The sequence below is a fragment of the Marmota monax genome, unplaced genomic scaffold (genome assembly GCF_021218885.2).
Source record: "Marmota monax isolate L192 unplaced genomic scaffold, Marmota_monax_Labrador192_F-V1.1 WCK01_AAM20220418_F8-fsc00022, whole genome shotgun sequence".
In the NCBI taxonomy this organism is placed as follows: domain Eukaryota; kingdom Metazoa; phylum Chordata; class Mammalia; order Rodentia; family Sciuridae; genus Marmota; species Marmota monax.
Genome location: NW_026695215.1, coordinates 10,524,053 through 10,537,784, shown reverse-complemented (window position 1 = coordinate 10,537,784; position 13,732 = coordinate 10,524,053). Strand labels below are relative to the sequence as shown.

At 40.4% G+C, this 13,732-nt stretch overlaps 1 pseudogene; it reads left to right on the top strand.

Moving 5' to 3' along the window:
- The first annotated feature begins 4,248 nt into the window (after positions 1-4,248).
- On the top strand, positions 4,249-12,965 carry LOC124084466 (uncharacterized protein NKAPD1-like; annotated as a pseudogene).
- Positions 12,966-13,732: the final 767 nt, after the last annotated feature.

Here is a 13,732-nt window from a genome sequence, read left to right as displayed (position 1 = left end):
GACCACTGTCCTTCATGGTCGAGGAAAGGTGACCGACCACCTCCTTATCTATAAATCCAGGTAAGACAGATTTATTACCTGTGCCCATAGGCAAGGTTCCCCCAGGGTGGTTTGGAGTTTATCTTTCCAAGTTGTCAATACCTAAAACATTGTCAGAGGTGGGCAAGATACATACCAGATACTGTGTAGTGAATTCTGTCCAATTTGCAAAGTAAGGGTATTTGGATATGTGTTTGCCAGGTTAAGCTTGTAAACCTAAGTAAGTGGGTGTTCAATTAAAATCAATGTGACATGCTTTAACATCACTAACTCCATTTTGAGCTTTCTCTTGTAAACAAGCTGTAACTGCAGGAAGTGGTCACCTGAACACCACCTTAACTATAGTGTGTCAATGTACAAATAAGACAATGGGCATCCCAGACTTTTCTTTGCATGGTGGACATTGGAAGCTATTGTGCTATATATAATATTATGTCTTGCAAGTTATCTTGAGTATTAACAGAATTCTCAGAGCAGCTAGGTTTCCCATGAACTGTAGGAGACATATTCAAACCATGGAACCCAGAATATAATTTTACAAAATTTAGCAACACATAGTATTGTAGTACTTTTTAAATTAATACAGTTCATAAAATATTTTATTTAAATTTGCCTTTCCCTGTTAATTAGCATGGCTGAGCATTTAACTGTGCTTAATGTTTTGCATTTCTCTTTATGGGAATTGGCTTTTAGCCTTTATCTTCAAACTAAATTGTTGATTTTGAAAATCACTTGTTAGAGTTGTAAAAATGTTAGCATATTTTATTAATTATGTGCTCACTTTGCATCCATTTGAATGCAAATGTTTAAAATATTTATTACTTAATGAAGTTTGGTTTTTAAATCATGATTTAAAATGCATTCTCAATTGCATTGTGCACAAATTTTCAGAGACCTGCAAATCCCGTATATTTTATTATTTATTGGTAACCTGAATAGGGTTTTAAAATTTTTTCTAGGCATCTAGAGTCAATTTAACATTTTCTATAGACTAAGATTAAATGTAGTTGGTCAGGGTGCTGGTTACTTTTACATTTACACACAACATATTTAAATTAGTAAATCACTTAGACTCTCTATGGGAGTTAAGACAACAAAAAACAGAACTATATTATATTTTTTCAAAATAAATACCTTTCTGTCCAAGCATGAGCTATTAAGAATTTCTTACCCAGCTTTACCTTTGGCTTTGAAGTGTCAGATTTCTATTTATTCTTGAGTCTCAGGCTCTTCAGTTTCATTGACCTAGCTGGTCTTAGGTCTACTCCATTGTCTTTAGAGCTTTATAAAATTTTCTAATATATGGAAAATCCTCCACCTAATTTGTTTTTAAAAATCTTCCTATACTCTCAATTGTTCGTTTTCCATATGAATCAAACAGTGAAATCATTTAAAAAATTCTGTTAATACTATATTAAATTTATAGATTGTTTTAGAGAGAGATGAAATCTTCACAAAGAGTTATAAATATATTTTCATCCATACTTTTTCCAAATTTTTATAATACTGTTAAAAGAATTTCCCTTCCTGGTAGATAGAGTTTCATATCTTTTAAAAATAGGTCCTGCATATTTGAATATTTGTTGATAACCTGACAAGGGTTTTAAAAATACAGGCTAGGGCTGGGATCGTGGCTCAGCGGTAGTGCGCTCACCTAGCACGGTTGGGACCCAGGTTCGATCCTCAGCACCACATTAAAAAAAAAAAAAGCATTGTGTTGTATCCATCTACACCTAGAAAATAAATATATTTTTTAAAAATACAGGCTAAAATTAAATGTTGTTAGTCAGTTTGCTAAATTTCTTACTTTTACAAATAGCTTTGTTTCTTTTGACGTGCAAGGATCAACCTGAATAATAATCAGAGAGAGAATCTCCAAGAATAATGCTGTTTATTGGGGAATAACAGAGCATCCCATGGGAATATGAATCCCACAGTCAACTATGGACCTCTTCAGGGAGATTACAAAGGCAAAAAGGGAGAAATGTGTTAAAAGGTACTTATAGACACAATCCCTTGGTTTTGAAGACCAGGCTGGGGTTGGCATCAGCTCACAGAAGGATGAGCCTTGCTGGGCAAATGTTCTGGGGTGAGCACCTTGTCTGCATTAGATCAGTCTTAAAGAATGTAAAATTTAAACTTTGTTACAGAAAACACTAGATAAATGAAGCCTTGCAAAACATGGAGACTTTTGGAAGACATAATCTCTTGCGAGCCTTTTAGAGGGTCCTTGAAAAAGTACTTATCTTAGAGAAGAAGGCAAGAGTCATCTCTCTTCCTTGTTTTCCTATTTCAGTTTTGTCTGGGTCTGATAAGAATGGCTTCGTCGGGGTATCAGCAACATTCACAAAGAATACAACCACATGTGTGAGTAACAGTGGCTCTTTTCTGGCTTCTTTTTCTGTTTAGAATAATGTCAATTGTTCTACCTGATTTCCTAGGCACTGAAATGCATAATGTCACATTGATAACGTGATGATGAAATGAACATTCCTATTTTTTTTCAAATTTAATGGAAATGGTGCTGATGATTCATTATTAAACACGGTGTCAAGTAGATAGAAGATTCCCTATGTCTACTAGAGACACATGCAATCTAAAATATTGAATCTATATCCCTTTTAGTGAGTGGGAAATCAACCATATCCAGTATTTTCTTCACCTGAATCTGCTTTGGTGGCTCCAACTTTGATTATGCGATATAAAATTAAAAACAATGCTGGACAATAGAGTCCAGGAAGTGGGTCTGGGGAGGAAGGGTGGAAAGGGGGAGGTACTGGGGAGTGAAATTGACCAAATCATATTGTTGTACTGTGTGTATGTATAAATACATATCAAGGAATCCCCCTATTATGTATAAAGGTAATTCACCAATAAAAAAATTTTTAAAACACCAAAAAGCACAAACAATATGGAATCTTAATAAAGTGTGTGTGTGTTGGAGGGGGGGGGGAGCGGGTAGGAGCAGAGTACAGATTACACAAGAATCTAAGTCCAGAAATATAAATTATTTATTTTGTAGAAAGAATGGAAACAGAACTCCACAGAAATTACATCTTCCAGGCTTGTCTGAATGGCAGTGTGATAGGTTCTCTCCCTTATCCTTCCTGGCAGCCTCATAAAGAAGTGACTCTAAACCTTTTTACTAGCAAGTGGCTGGCCCGAGTGGGGTGGGGATAGGGGGATTGCAGCCAGGCATCACCTGTGAGAGCCACCAAAAGACCCCGCAAGCGGGACCTCTCGCACGCCAAAGAGAGACCAGGTGTAGTGCCGCTACCCGTAGAGAGCGCCTGTCCCCAGGGCGGAATGAGTCCCTCCGACAGAGAGTCTCCAGCAGGGCGGCTGCCCCGCACGGAGATCCAGGGGGCGCTCGGGCACCACCGCCCCAGGGCTGTATGTCACTGCCATCCAGCCCGCGGTGTCTACACCGCAAAAACCAAACTTGGCACCCACCTGCCGGTGTTGTAGCGACTGAACAACTGCGGAGCCGCTGCCCGGGACTCTGCGCCGCCCGCCCCTCAAAGCCCCGTGGCCCGACTCTATCCCCGCGTCACCTCTGCTGTGGCTCCCGCGTCCCTGTCCCCACTCACCGCCCGCTCCGCAGACCCCTAGGCACCGCGAGGCCGCAGGCGATCTGATCCGCCCTGCAAGGAGAAGGAAAGACCAGGAGGCGGGGGAGGGAGGCTGAAGAGGATGATTTGGGGAATAAAATCAAGAACCCAGGGGCCGCCAGGGTCGCCGAGATGCTTAGGTGCGCGGCCCAGGATAGGAGCGGGCCCCGGGGTGCTTCCCCTTGGAGGAGGGGTTCTCTGCAGTGGGCTCCACCTGGGGTACCGGGCGGATGGGAAGTGAGGTTGTCCTGCTTCAGGGCGGAGACCTGCCCCCGCTGCAGCCCTGCGGTGTCGCTTCCCTGGGGAAGAATCCAGCGAAATAAGAGTTTCAGGCAAAAGTTTACTAGAGTGAGAGGGGAGGTGACAGAGGGCGAGGCAACTCCAAGTACTTTCGAGGAGCAGAGGATATGGTGCTCACAGAGTCAGATTTTATTCGAGAAAATTAGTCCTCCTGGGTTTTGCTGCAATTCCCTGTGTTCTTAACCGGCTCATGTTTTTTGAAGGGCCATCAAGTTTTCATTCTGAGGTCTTGATATTCGGCCACCAGGGCAACTGTGGGTTGTGACAAGTTTTGGTGAAAAGGGAGGGTTCTGGAGACATGGTTGCAAGATATAATGAAGACATGGTCCAGAAAAGGTAATTTTTCTTAAGAGGATGTAATTAATTATAGTTAGTGGAGGCTTGGACACACGAGGACAGCTTCTTCTAGGTCCCTGCCTGTGGTGGGGGTCCAACATGGCATTAATTTGTGAATGTAGGCCAACGAATGCTTTAGAAACATTAGCGAAGTTGTTAGAAATATATAATATTTAATTGTTATAATGGCAAAAGTGCCCCCCCCCCTTCAGCTACAGTTAAAATATCTAGTGCCATCTGATTTTCATAAAATAGGCTTTTTTTCCCATTAGCATTTCTTCTGTGTTTAGTAGAGGGATCCATTTATCTGCACAATTTCGGGCTTTCTCAGTTATATTAGTTAGGGCTTTCAAATGCCACATTATGTCTCAATCTGAGAGATGATTATTGGGGCCAGATTGTCCCACAAGTGAAAAATAGATAAAGTCCGCCAATGTAGGAGGTTAGGAAGGTTTGTAGGTCTATGAGTCCAGGCTCACATTGACTCAGGAAAACCAGTGACTCCAGCAAAGTCCTCTGTGATAAGTACTTCTGTATAAGAACACTTTCTTTATAGCCATCTGGCATTATTTCATTTCCTTTTGGCAGGGCTGACACAGATGAATGTCTCAACTTACAGTAAAACAGCCATTTTCCTTATATTTGTGTATGGCTGTGCTTTGAGCATACTTTCTTGCCAAGTGTGTAAGACCAAGTTGGTCAAAAATTAACCATTTCCTATATACTGTTAAGGTCAGCTGAGATTCCTCAGGGTCTCTCTTGAGAACTTGTGAGCAGCCTCTTAGCTTCTTTAGCTTTCTTCTACCAGTTGTGCCATCTGCCAGGATGAGTCATGGTCTTGCTAACCACATGTGGCTTCTCTTAGAGGCATCAGGGACATTGCCATCTCCAATGACCCTCCTCTTTGTAGAATGTGCACTGGTTGGCTTCCTGTTCTCTAGGATCTTCATGATCCTCATGGTCAGGAGGTCGGGTGACTCACTAGAGTCCCATGCCCCTCAGAAGGGCCCTGACATCATTCCCTGGGCCTTGGCTGACCTTAGAGGGCAATGGCTAATGTGTTGGCTGGTTTTTTCTTAGATCTTTATATTTTCTTGGCTTTGTTCTCCAAGTTTTGATTTTAAATATCTAGCAGGCTAGTTTCATCAGCCATAAAGTGGTATTAATGGGTTTTAATTTTAATTTTTATAATATTGCTGTGTCAACCCTTCCATTTAATTGGGGGTCAGTATTAGTACTGGGAGTCATATCCTGTCTGTCCTAGGGATAATAGCTAATTACCTCAGATTGTTCTGTTAGAAGTAGTACTTTCAACAAACACAGGCAACAGTAATAAAGTTTTACAAGGGAATGAAATTAACAAGAGCAAAAACATTTGGTTCATATAATAACTTTGAACCAAGAAACACAACTCTTATAACACTTATGAATTTTTGATATCTACTTTGCCTCTAAAAAGTCCCATAAGTTAAGCAAGTCAATCAGGAATTTTACTCTTTTGCAACCCTTAAATTGCAACCTTTAAATATATTTTATTATTTACCCAAAACTAAATAAAGTTTTGTCTTTTTATTTTGAGGTCACAATAAGCTTTCTTTTGAACATAAGTTGAAATGACCTTAATTTTACCCTACTTTGAAGCCATCCTAAGATAAAGTAGAATGAGAGGAGGAGCCTTATCTCAAGTGAGTCTTGCCTCTTAACACACCATTGTTATAGTGTTTTATTTCTTAAGCTGACTTTTGCCTTTAAAAAAATATATATCATTCTACAAACTTCTCATCTATTGTTTCCTGAGTGTTTTTGATGGCTTTTTTTTTTTCTGGCTTTGATAAAAACAGCCAAAAAAATTGTTCTGATAAGAAAAATTAGAAGAGGAAAAGTTCATTTTCGGGCTCATAATTCCAGAGGTCTTGGTCCATAGACAGCCGACTCCATTCCTTGGAGCTCCAAGTAAGGCAGGACATCATGGTGGAAGAGTGTGGCTGAGAAAAGCAGCTGGGGACATGGCACCAGAAACCAGAGAAATCAGCTTCCCTCAGGAACAAACTATATCCCCCAAGAGCATGCTCCCATTGACTTACCTGTTTGGTAGCAGTTAGTGATGAACCGTGAAATGCATAGCAAGGTCACAGGTTTACTTGAAGTTACTCTTAACGTTTTTTTTTTAAGTTACTGCCAAGGAACATGAGTAAATAATTTTAGCAGCTAACCCATGGGAAAACATTAGTACATAAACCTTGAGGATAAACAATTGAAAATAGAAGAGATAATGAGGGGAATACCTCAAGAAAGAATAACTTAGGGGGTCAAAATAAAACAGGAAATTAAGATTGAGGACACCTGTTGGATCTGCATGAGTGAGGAATGTGAATACCTCCGGCATCTGAGTTCCTTCAGTATCTCCCACCAAGGGCAATTGCCTCAAAGTCTCATTGTGCCAGGTGCAAAGTAGGGCACATATCCATTTGTGGTGTTCTTCTCTGCCCTGTGTTTCTCAGAATGGATGTGGCCTGTGGACAGGAGGATGGCTCCATGGTCAGGTGCCCTTAGGACCGTGCTGAGGCAGAGCATCAGCCCAGTGTGAGTCCTGCTTAGTGTTCCTGCTTGGGACAGGGTGGGATCAGGTCTTAGGCCTGAGCCGAAGTATCTCCTGAGCCCCAGTATCTCTTACCAGCTCAGAAGTGGGGGAGGATTCTTTAGTGGTGCAGGTGCAGTAAGGTAGCCTCTGACTGGCCACTAACCCCAATGCCCACATGAACAAGGATTGACTGGTAGATGAAGCCCCCGCCTCAATAATGGATACCATGACAGTTCTGGAGAGGATCAACTAAGGTCCAAACCTTCACCACCCAACATAAAGGAAGAGTTGAATACCTGACTGGTGAAGGTTGCTGAAGGAGGACACCCGTTTTCAAGCCAATCATGAAACAGGAATAAACTTGGTGACAGCATTGTCTTCTTTGTCATTCTCTGCTTGGAGGTGGCCCAAGCTGTCTGGAGAGTGCTCTCTGTTTGAGCCTCACTTTGCATTCTCTTCATTTTTTCCTCACTTCCACTCTACCATCACTTATAATAAAATTCTCTTGCATGGCTGTTGGTGTCTGAGTTTAAATTTTCTTTCATTGGAACACGAGAGCCAGGTTTGTAGTTTCAGCTCCCTGGTTTCCTGTGACAGACCCCCCTCATCCAGCCACACCCCACATTCCTACAACCACCACCCAGTTAAACCCTATGGGGGGGGGAATTAATGCACTGATTAGGTTAAAGCTCTCATAACCTGATCAGTTCACGACTAAACTTTCTTGCATTGTCTCACATGAGCTTTTAGGAAGAACCTAATATCTAAACTGTGTTATTTTTTCCCTGGTCCTCAAAAGCTCATGCTCATCTCACAATAAAAAAAAATACATTTAATTCATTTCCAAGAGTTCACAGAGTCTTAACACTTCCATGATTGCCTAAAGGTTCAAGTCCAAAGTTTCCTCTGACTCAAGACAAACTCTCATCAAGGGCCCCTGTAATATCAAAAGCAAGTTACATATAGCCCACATATAAAGATACATAGTAATCATTTCCATTTCAAAAGGAAGAAATGGGGACATAGAAAAAAAAGTTGGTTTCAGAGGTCTCAGTTCATAGGCAGCCAGTTCCATTCCTCAGGGTTGAAGGTGTGGTAGAACATAATAGCAGAAGAGTATGGCTGAGGAAAGCGTCTGGGAACATGGTACCAGGAAGCGGAGAGAGAGACAGATTCCTTCAAGGACAAAATATATACCCCAAGGGAATGTCCTCATCTACCCAACTCCTCCACCCACACCCCACCTGCCTATGGGGATTAATGCACCTGTTGGGTTAAGAAACTTTCTTGCATTGTCTCATACATGAGCTTTTGGGTGACCTCTAATTTCTAAGCCATAACACTGTGTCTGTCTGAATGTCAGTTAACATTATTCAACATTATATTTGAAACATGCATTAAACAGAAAGGGTAAGAGTACTCCTAACTTTCTTTTTGGTGGAAAAAGTGGCAAAATGTTTTTATCTTCCACATTGTCAACCTTTAAATAAATTAGGTTTTCCTTTCCAGAAATACTTTAAAATCCCCATTTCAGAAATAATAGATTGTGTGTGTGTGTGTGTGTGTGTGTGTGTGTGTGTGTGTGTGTGTGAGAGAGAGAGAGAGAGAGAGAGAGAGAGAGAGAGAGAGAGAGGTGTAAGGCTAGCCTTAGGCTGAGCCTAAGCAACTCCATTTTAAAACTTCAGTTTAAAACCTGCAGTCTCACCGGGTACACCTATGGAGCCCTCCAGTATGTCCCTCAGACACAAACAAGTCACTTCTCCCCACCCTGACAAGCTCAGAGTGAAGTCTCTGGCATGTTGTCCTCACTCCAATAAGGGAGAAAGACAAGAAAACCAGGGTGGGGACCACCAGACAAGATTCTTTAAACCCAGGGTAAATTACATCATTGAGAGACCCAGTGGCAGCTGATAAGTATTGAAAGGGTGGTCAAAAGCCCCCAAGTTTAGTATAAATGATGGGGCAAATGAACAGACATTCAGCCAGCCAACACTGATGCCCTCATGCTGGAGAGCCTGATGAGGACCTTGGCTGACATCCCAACTCTTCTCATCGTTTGCCTGATCTTCTGCATCTTCCTCACCGCTCTCAAACTCTACAGCCACATCTTGACCCAGGTGAGAGCCACAACTTCTCCCTATGACCCTCTCCTCAACCATCCATCAGCTCCACCCCAGGAGAAGCCTGCCTTGGTTCCTGATCTGATCACTGTGGTCTTAGTGAGTGTGCATCTAGGGAATTAAAGCCTAAGGCTTGAGACTTTTGATCTGACACTTGACTTAGCACGAAGAGGGAATGTCTGTCATGAGCCTGTCATGATTAAGTGTGTTTGCAGTGCTTAGAATTAATCTAGAATTGTTTGCTGTGAATTAATTAATCTAGAATTGTTTGCTGTGAATTGATTATGTCTATTGCAGTGCCTGTCATTTTCTTGATTAAGAACCTATAGGGTGAAATTCTATTGAGTTATTTGAGTGAATAAAGCATCGACAAAGGCAGAGGCGCATGGACATTATTTCTCCCCCTCGACTGCATATCACGAAGGTGTGTGTGTATGTGTGTGTGAGTGTGTGTGTGTATTTTAAGGGGTCAGACAGATGAGAGTAGTGGGAACAAGAGGTTAGGAAAATAATACTTATAAAATGGACCCACTGTACTGACCCCCCCACACACATGCTTTTATTGCCAGAAATTAATCTGCCTGCTGAGCCGCCTGGCCTAAGTGGACAAGATATGTCATATTCCTCAGCACACTGAGGCAGTCAGTGTAATAAATGATGGGGGTCAACAGAGGATGAGAGCTGGTTACCAGAGGATAATGGGCTGTTAGTCTCTGCAATCATGCGCCTAGGCACTCTGTGTTGCTAACAATTAACCTCCAGGTCCCTGCTCCCAGGCATATAAGTGGAGAAGAAAGAGAAGGTATTGATTAAAAAGAAGGGTTCTGGGTCTATAAAAAACCAAGACTATCCTATGGACATCCAGCTCTGGGGCCCCTTCTCTTTGGAGAAATCTGTCTCTATCACTTTCTTAAATAAAACTTGCTTTCTACACTTGCTTCAGTGTTACTTGGGTGTTTAATCTTCAACACTGGGGAGGGACTAAGGACCTGTTCCTGATCTCCAAGATGGGTATCATTGATATATATATATACACATCAATATATACACACATATATATATATATGAATTATAATATATGAATATATTATGAATTTTTATATATTATTTCTTTTTATTTTTATTAAACACTTTACTTTTATAGTTTTTCCTATTTCAGAGATTCAGTCCTTTGTATTTTTTCCATATAGAATTACATCTGTTAGAACTTTAACTCTTAAAAACTTTGCTTTTACTGAAATCCAGAAAGAAAACAATCTTAAAAAGTTCTTACATTTATCACCAATTCATAAAGCACATTTAATAGACCCAAATATCTGTTGTCTTTTAGAACTCAAATTCAAGACAAGAGTACTTGAATTTATATTTAGAAGTTGATATTTTAGTATTTTAATATTGTAAATTATTCAGATGTCTCCTCGAATAACCATATAAATGAAGATTAATCCCATTTATATTAAACCTAATTTACCCATTTGTAACAGTTAACTTTAGGTTACCCATATAAACCTAGACATCAGAGAAGCCTAGTTAACATTTTAAACCATCTTTTTTCAGTGGAAGAAAAATATAAAATATTTTTATGAAAATATTTTTATAAAAATATAAAATTTAAATATGAAATTCACATTATATTTTAAACATTTTTATATAAGGTGATACTCTTTCAACTGACCATCTAGAAATAGGTATGGAATAGTAATTTTGAAGACATTTTTACTCTTATCATTTTTTACACCAATTTAAATCATGTGAACTAAAAGACAATTTGGATCCATTTTTTTTTTAAATGAGTGCTCATTTATCTATAAGCCAGTTTTGGTACCATGTACATTATATATAGACAGGAACATGAATGTAGACACAATATAGAATACATAAGCATGAGCAAGTATATGTAAATGTAGACTGGAAACAAATATTTTATACCCTTTTACCAGATAATAGATCCCCACAGGTAGGAGACAAAAGAGTCACAGATGTTTATCACACACGCTGTCATAATTAACCCTTTAAAATTAAAATAGAGCCTATCACAGATTTTTACAGTATGACTCAGACATGGGAAGAGCCATTGGGCGGTGTCTGGAGTAATATCTGTCAGCCATGGTGGATGCTGAAAGCAAAGGTCCAGCTGGTCATTCATTCTACATGGGGGTAGATTTACTTCCACTATCACCACTATTTATTTTTCTTCTCAGGACTCTCCAAAAGAGAAGATGTCTTTTAGTTTCCAGTATGTTGAGCATTAATGCAAAAATAATCAGTGTCTGTAGAAAAACAGCAAGACAAAAAAAAAGTTAGATAGCTAAAAAATAATTTCAGTTAGACAAAACAATCCAGAACAAAATATATTAATTTAAATGCACAGAACCAAAGATGAATTCACCAGAAGACTCATGAGCTCAAAAAAGATGGAGTTTCAGCTTCCTCCCCCAATCCCTGCCACACAAGGCTGCACTGACTCTGATGAAACTGTATCCGTGCCTTTGATTCCTGACTCCTTGGTTCCCTGGGTCAGAGCAGATCTTGTAATGGAGTGATTCTTTTTCTCACACTAACAAGATGCCTGATTTCCTCAGGATTGAGGGAGTGAAGAATATCCTGGGTTCCACTGGGGAAAGTCCTCCTGAGGAAAGTCATCTGGCATACAGATGTTCACAATAAGATTCAGGAGGTGTCAGGTAAGTGGGAAATAAGAGAACTAGAAAGATAGATGGAGAATGCTTACAAGGGGACGAAAAGGAAAATGTCACCCAGAAGTTCCAGTCGGATGCGTCGTGATGGTTTTGATGAAGAAAGTCAGAGAGACTATTGGAGGCCAAAGAATCAAATTGCTGGGACACTGGAAGATGATTTTCTGAAGGCTAAATCCTGGAACAAGAAGCTATAGGATTATGAAGCTAACTTGCCAGACAGATGGGATCACAGTGGTTCTAAAGAGTTGTCCCCTGAAGAGTTTGAAACCGACCGTGACCAGCAAGATATTACCATTGGGAAAAGAAACATCTCCCCAGGTAAAATCATCTACTTGTGAACCCTGCAAACATAAGAAGTGTGGGAGACCAACCTTGTGACTGGGTCACACTCCCTGGCTGGGTGCTGAGGCGCTCAGCAACAGAAATGTCTCGTGCATGGGTGTGTCTTGCTACAGCCCCATGGGTGAAGCTACATTCACCTGTTCCTTTGTAATATAACCTCTTGCCCTGTTTAGGATAGAATCTTCCATGGAAGTGCCTGTGTGTGTCCCCTTCTCTTACTGTGCCCTTGGGTGTGGCCTACCCAGGTGTCAGTCAATCTGATGACAGTGGACATCATGAAGATACTCAGCCCCCTGAAACCTGACCCCTTGCCTCATTTGAATAGCTTCCCTCAATAAAAGGGGTCAGCATGTGCTCTCGCTCTCCCTCTTTCTGCGGACCCTTAAGGTCAGAGGAGCCATCACAGCGACCCCAAAGAAAAAGGTATTCATGTCTCTTGTGTGGTTATTTCCTGCAACCCAGTCAGCCCAGTTTATCTGGAGTGACCCCTGAGCCTTTTAGTCGCGAGAACAGAAACCCGGTAAAGAAGTCAAAGAAATCTCACAAAAAGAAGCAAATCTCACAAAAGATCACACACACACACACACACACACACACACATTAAAAAAAAAATCAGAAGAAATACAAGAAGGAAGCCACAGATATAATAGCAGACTCCTCAAGGGAGTTCTCAAAATAATCCAGGGCTTCTAGTACCAGGAAAAGAATACATCTACATAAGCAGAAGAAAAAAAAGTCTAGAAAAAGTCTCTTAAAAAGATCTGCTTTATTTGTAGGGGCAGAAAGTGACCCTTCCCAGTCAGAGATGATTTCAGCATCCAGCAGTTCAAGGAGAGTGAGGAAAGACATATCTACTACACCTTGGAATTTTGCCAGTGACTCCTTCAGCAGAGGGGATCTGAGGTCAGAGCTTTCTTGTGCCGTCTATATGTTTTGACAGACTATTGTCATCTGTTTTGGCCTTAATGTTAAACTTGATTTCTTTGTCTTGTTAATAGGGAATCTGGTATTTTTTTATGAAGGTTTCTTGAAGAGATCATTTTTTTTTTTTTGCGATTAATCACATTTAGTGTAGAGGACATATATAGCAAATTAAAAGATCCAGAAAGCTGAATCCAATAATGTCCTGGGTACATTGTAATGTTGAAGTTGGGAAAATTGAGGACTGAGATCCAGAGGGATTGATTGGAAAGTGGTGTTAAGTAGAATGGTTTGACAAAGCAAACACTATGTTCTGTTTATATAGTAGGTATCCTAACTGATTTGTCTTCAGCCTTGGTGCTTTGATCCTTGGGTTTTGACACACATTGTGCTCTGGTTTATTTAAACAAAAAATGGGATTAAGAACAAACTGTTGTATGTTAATATCCAAAGACAACTGTTAAAAAAGAGTCTAGGGTTTTCTTAGTCAAATTTCCCTGCTAGACAGGATCTATAGCTATACTTACTTGGTATACCCCTAACACATGGTAACTGGATAGTAAATGGTTTTCCATTGCTGCATATGGCCTGAACAGACTTTTGTTCAAAATTATTTCTTTAGTCCTCATAATATCTACCAAATGGGAAAGAATTAGGAATTAGTTATGCTAATAATGCTCTGAAAGGGATTCAAGTTAGCAATAGCCATCTAAATGTCTAAATGTCATCTTCCCCCACCCACCCACCCCAGTCTGGGGATCATTCCCAAGGTCTTGTGCATGC